Raw genomic sequence first — 6,776 nt, 5'->3', positions numbered from 1 at the left:
TATAAGATAGGTATGCTTTTGGACAGAGTCCCTGGTGGTGCAGTGGGTTAAACGCTGAGCTGATGAACTTGCTGACTGAAAGATTGGTGGTTCAGATCCAGGAAGTGGGGTAAGCTCCCACTGTTAGCACCAGCTTCTGCCAACCTAGTAGTTTGAAAACATGCAAATGTAAGTAGATCAATAGGTACTGCTCTGGCGGGAAGGTAACAACGCTCTATGCAGTCATGCCAGCCACATGACCTAGGAGGTGTCTGCGCACAATACTGGCTTAGAAATTGAGATGAGCACTAACCTCCAGAGTCGGACACGACTGGACTTAATGTTAGATAAAAATCTTTACCTTTACCTATGCTTTTGGACAGAAAGGGAACAGGCAATGCGATTCCATTGTTAGAAATTCAAACCCTATAAATCCTTTTTAAGTAGTAATATCCAAATGAATAAAATGAGTATCAATTACTGTTACCTGCTGCTGCGGTGGAATTCAGATAAGGAAAGTTGTAGAACTGGGTTGCTGTGAGTTTTCTGGTCTGTATGGCTATGTTCCAAAAGCATGATCTCCTTACGTTCCACCCACATCGTCAGAAGAGAATGCTTCTGGAACATGGTCACATAGCCCAGAAAACTCAGAGCAACTCAGTGATTCTGGCCATGAAAGCCTTTGACAACACAGTTGTAGAACTCCTTATGACAGATTTTTTTTTTCCGTGTCAGGAGCAACCGGAGTTGCTTCTGGAATGAGAGAATTGGCTGTCTGCAAGGACGTTGCCCAGGGGACGCCCAGATGTTTTGATGTTTTACCATCCTTGTGGGAGGCTTCTCTCATGTCCCCGCATGGAGCTGGAGCTGATAGAGAGAGCTCATCCGTGCTCTCCCCGAGTGGGATTCGAACCTGGCAGCCTTCAGGTCAGCAACCCAACCTTCAAGTCACAAGGCTTTTATCCCCTAGGCCACCGGAGGCTCCCTTATGACAGATAACAAGCCCTATGAGGAGCGGCTTAAAGAACTGGGCATATTTAGCCTGCAGAAGAGAAGGCTGAGAGGAGACATGATAGCCATGTACAAATACGTGAAGGGAAATCATAGGGAGGAGGGAGCAAGCTTGTTTTCTGCTGTTCTGCAGACTAGGACGCAGAACAATGGCTTCAAACTACAGGAAAGGAGATTCCACCTGAACATCAGGAAGAACTTCCTCACTGTGAGAGCTGTTCAGCAGTGGAACTCTCTGCCCCGGACTGTGGCGCCTTCTTTGGAAGCTTTTAAGCAGAGGCTGGATGGCCATCTGTCAGGGGTGCTTTGAATGCGATTTCCTGTTTCTTGGCAGGGGGTTGAACTGGATGGCCCATGAGGTCTCTTCCAACTCTACTATTCTATGATTCTATGATACTTTTCTTTTCTTTTCTTGGAGCAGGAGGAAACATATTTTTTTCTGCATCATCATCATCATTACAGTTGTAGAACTCCTTATGACAGATACTTTTCAATGAACAGATCCTATAGAAAATGCTGCAAACATTGCCTTCCTTTTCCTCCCAGCGCCAGGTTTTCAAATGTGACACTTTGTACATGGTCAAATTACATTTCGTAAAGGCATTGCACGTGAATATGCTTTGAACACAGAAAAGTGTGTTCCTGCTTTGAGTTGCCTTTGATCTTGTAGAGGGGTTTCACAGGGAAATAGTTGTACAGATTGTTCGATATTTTCGAATAAATCTAATAGTCTTAACAGCCGGCTGTTGCTCTTGGACACTTGTAGGATGTCACAGCAATCTTTGTTCACTGATCTATTTTGAGTAAAGAAGGATGTTAATTATGGCTTATCCTTTGTAGTGTAACAAGTACCTTTTACTAATCCACCACTATAAAAAACGAATGGGAAAAAATCTTCCTCTTACTTCCCCTCCTCCCTTCCTTCCCTTCCATCCAACAATTCTAGACAGTCAGGGTACTGTGTTGGTTGGGCTAAGGCTGGGCTGTTAGCTAAATTAAGCCATTGTGACTCAAAATCCTCCTTTAATAAGGTTCATGCTGTCTACAACTTCATCATTTTCTGCTGAATGATAATTACTTTATTCAATCATGTTCAAGGTTTTAGTGAAAGCTAGCATTGATTGATTAACTTCAATTACCATGCTTACATTTGCATAGATAAAAACTGCTTTTCAATTTGTGAGTGGCACGCCAGTGGAAACCTTGCGCTGATATTTGCATTTCAATGTGAACAGTGAAGAATAAAGGTGGGAGAGAGGTCTGATCAGAGCTAAGCCCTTTCTGCTTCAGTGCTTAAGCTCCCCACCACCACCCCATAAACACTCTTGTTATGATGTTAGTTTGTTCAAACCAGGCTGAGGGTAACCAGTGGAGACTCCTGTTTACAAGCACAAATGACAATCATAGCGCTGCAGACTGGGAAATCTGAGAAGTCGAGACTTTCAATGCAAGCTAGTCTGTGCAAATTAAGCCGACCAAATTCTCCTGGCTGTTAAGAATAGAAGGGATTCGACACCAATGCTTTCAAAAGCAGCCTTGTTAACTATTGATTTAGACTCCGTATTTTGACTTGACTATTTCCAGGAAAGTGTCTTGTGACTCAGCAAATTAAAAAAAAAGCCTTCCCCTCAATCTCCATTTCTCTCCTATCGCCATGACACTAAGCTGAACATCTTAAACTTGTCACTTTACTGTTTTCTACAAGCCAATGCACCATACACTGCTCTTGATACTTAGCATTTACAGGCTCAAACTTGGATGCATCTCATTTTAGTGTGCATTGTGGAAAGCTTTCTTTCTGGTGTTTCAATGAATACCTAAAGTGGCAGAACTGGAGAGGCTTAACTTACAGGCCTCCAGCCTAAAAGTTTCCAGGTTCAGAAGGGAAGGAGTAGTGGCAGAACAAATAGAAAATCTCTGCCTTAGGGCCCTTCCACATAGCCATATAACCCTGAATATCAAGGCAGAAAATCCCACAATATCTGCTTTGAACTGGGTTATCCGATTTTGCCAACCTAGCAGTTCAAAAACATGCAAATGTGAGTAGATCAATAGCTACCGCTCCGGCGGGAAGGTAACAGCGCTCCATGCAGTCATGCCGGCTACATGACCATGGACACAACTGGACTTAATGTCAAGGGAATACCTTTACCTTGACCTATCCAAGTCCACACTGCCATATATTTCAATTCAAAGCAGAAAATGTGAGCTTTTATTCAGATGTGTGCAAGGGGCATTAGAAAGGTGGCCAGTCATGATAAGCAATATTAGGATAAAAAGATGATTGAATTAAATGTGTGAAAAGAGATTGCTGACCCACTGCTGCTCAATCACATAGTCATTTCCGACTCTTCGTGACCTCATGGACCATTCCACACCAGAGCTCCCTGTCGGCTGTCACCGCCCCAGTTCCTTCAAGGTCAAGCCAGTCACTTCAAGGATACCGTCCATCCATCTCGCCCTTGGTCGGCCTCTCTTCCTTTTTCCTTCCATTTCCCCCAGCATCATGATCTTTTCTAAGCTTTCCTGTTTTCTCATGATGTGACCAAAATACTTCATCTTTGCCTCTAGTATCCTTCCCTCCAGTGAGCAGTCGGGCATTATTTCCTGGAGGATGGACTGGTTGGATCTTCTTGCAGTCCAAGGCACTCTCAGGATTTTCCTCCAGCACCAGAGTTCAAAAGCGTCTATCTTCCTTCGCTCAGCCTTCCTTATGGTCCAGCTCTCACAACCATAGGTTACTATGGGGAATACCATTGCTTTCACTATGCGGACTTTCTTTGCTAGTGTGATGTCTCTGCTCTTCGCTATTTTATCATGGTTGGCCATTGCTCTCCTCCCAAGAAGTAAATGTCTTCTGATTTCCTGGCATTTCTTAGGGTCCTGCCACACAGCCATTTAACCCAGAATATCAAGGTAGATAATCCACAATATCTGCTTTAAATTGGATTATCTGAGTCCACGCTGACATATAATCCAGTTCAATGTGGATTGTATAGATCTGTGTGGAAGAGGCCTTAGTATCCTTAGGATGGGACTGCAAAAAATAAAGGATGTGGAAGGAGCATACCATTGCCACAGAAACCATTGGTATATAAAGAAGTGGAGTGATGCACCATGTAATGACATGTAATGAGTCTTGAACTAAATTGCCCTACTCATTATGGAAGGAAGACTAGGAGACTATAATTGCAGTTGTTAGCATCTTTTTTCTAAGTGTCGTTCCAATGTGACAGTTTCAGGAGAAATTAGTTTATGTGGAATTCATACTTGACCCATGTGCTATGACTGCTCAGATGCTCAGAAAGTTTTCTTCCTAAAACTTCAGAGCAGGAGTAGAAACCAGAGCCGGCCCTAGGTATTTTTCCAAGTGTAGGCGAACAGAATTTTGGCGCCCCCCCCCCCGCAAACAAATCACTGAAAAAAGTGTTGGATAAGCGAAAATGTTGGATAATAAGGAAGGATTAAGGAAAAGCCTATTAAACATCAAATTACATTAAGATTTTACAAATTAAGCACCAAAACATCATGTTTTACAACAAATCAACAGAAAAAGCAGTTCAATACATGGTAATACATGCCCCCAACAAGATGGTGCCACAGGCAACTGCCTAGTTGGCCTGGTGGTTGAACCTCCTCTGGTAGAAACCATCAGCTTTGGCTGGCATGACCAGCAGGAAGAGACATTAGGGTTTGTTGTTTCACATCTGAAGGCCTACCAATTGCCCACCCCTGCTTTAGAGAGCCACTATTCTCTGAAAGGGATTGCATGCCTCAAAAGGACTGGAGGGAAAGATAGAAAGACAAAGACTATTACTATAAATGGAGTGAGAAATGGCAGCTATCCAAATTGGGTTCAGAAGAGGAAGAGGCTTAAGGGATCATATTGCAAACATATGGGTAATGGAGTTCACCAAAGAATTTCAGAATAAAACCAGCCAGCTCTTTATAAGTTATAGCAAAGCTTTTGTTTAGACAATGGAAAATTATATATTGCTCTTTTATAAAAGGGTGTGCCATAGCATTTGTTTCTATAAAAAGGGGTCTTGCTGCAAATTTTTCAGAGGTACACACCATTTTGCCACATTTTTCTTTTGCCAAAATGCATTGAAGTCCTCAGAAATATACAAGTAGATGAAACAAACATGCACTTAATCCTACTGCTAGTCTTGGGAAATATGAAACATACTTCGTATTTGCTTAGGCAAAAATCCAAGAGATTTCATTTCTGTCCATAAGAATAAGGCTGCATTGTTACAATTCCTGAGTATGCTTTGTTTTATTTTTATGTTTGAGCTCTGTAACCAGTCCTTTTTCTCCAATGAATTTGATAGTGGTAAGCATAAAAACTAGTCAGCCAACAAGAAAGTTATCGAACAAATGGATTAAAATATAGTATTTTCAAACCCCCAACATTTTAGCATTCCTAAGGTAACAGGAACATTTTGAGTTGGGACTAAAAAGAAAGCAAGTTCTGTACTAATTATATTTCCCTTAAAAAGGCATTCCAAAGCCCTTGCAGAATGTATTTCTCATATATATATTTATCGTGTCAGAAGCAAATTGAGGATACAGTTATAATGTATTTAAAAACACAAAGTTAAAAACTTGGCATTAAACTAGATTTCCTTTGACCAGAAGTTGGCCACTTGGAGTGCCTCTGGTATCACTGTGAGAAGGTACATGTGGCAGGGCTCAGGTTGCATTGTAGTAAATGGTCTGTGGTTTGCTCTTCTCCACAATCGCATGTCGTGGACTCCTCTTTGTAGCCCCATTTCCTAAGATTGGCTCTGCATCTCGTGGTGACAGAGTGCAGCCTATTCAGTGCCTTCCAAATCACCCAGTCTTTTGTGTGCCCAGGAGGGAGTTTTTCATCGGGTATCAGCCATGGATGGAGGTTCCTTCTCATAGATGACTCTACTAGTAGCTTAGTGTTGATATAAGATTGGCTGGAGGTATCAGCAGCTTTAGCCTTCTTGGTCAAGATCTGAGCATGATGCGGAGATACACTTGCTCTTGACCTCACCATATTGGTGACTCTCTTCCAAGTTTTAATCTGAATTTTAAAGGAACGGTTCAAGTGCTGAATTTACTTTGGGGTATGATTCAGCACCTTGGATAGCCCTTTAAGGTTCAGTTGGAAACCCAGAACTGATGTGAAAGACCCCGACACATGCTTTGAAAAATTTATAAATTATTACTTTTTGCCAGGTATGGGCAAACCCAGGCCCTCCTGTCTCTCACCATCCTATCCTTCCTTCCTTATCCCCTTCCTTCCTTCCTTCCTTCCTTCCTTCCTTCCTTCCTTCCTTCCTTCCTTCCTTCCTTCCTTCCTTCCTTCCTTCCTTCCTTCCTTCCTTCTCTCCTTCCTTCCTTCCTTCTTCACTCCCACCCTTCCTTCCTTACTTCCCTCTTTCTCCCTTCCTCCCTCCTTCCTTCCCTTCCACCCTTTTGTCTTTTCCTTTCCTCCCTTTCCTCCCTCCTTCCCTCTCTCTTTCTCTTTCCTTCCTTCCCTTTTGTCTTACCTTCTCTTTCCTCTCTTCCTCCCTCCATTCTCTTCCTTCCTTCCTTCCTTCCTTCCTTCCTTCCTTCCTTCCTTCCTTCCTTCCTTCCTTCCTTCCTTCCTTCCTTCCTTCCTTCCTTCCTTCTTTTTTTTCTTCCTCCTTTCCTCCTGGGGGATGTTTAGCTGGGAGAAGAAAGAGGGAAGATGAGAACCTAGTTTTACAATATCTTTAGCACTGCCAAAGAGTGCTGGTGCTTCATCAAATTGAGATATGGCAGTTTAA

Source organism: Anolis carolinensis, chromosome 1, assembly GCF_035594765.1.
Source record: "Anolis carolinensis isolate JA03-04 chromosome 1, rAnoCar3.1.pri, whole genome shotgun sequence".
Lineage (NCBI taxonomy): Eukaryota > Metazoa > Chordata > Lepidosauria > Squamata > Dactyloidae > Anolis > Anolis carolinensis.
Note: the sequence above shows the minus strand (reverse complement) of the source record.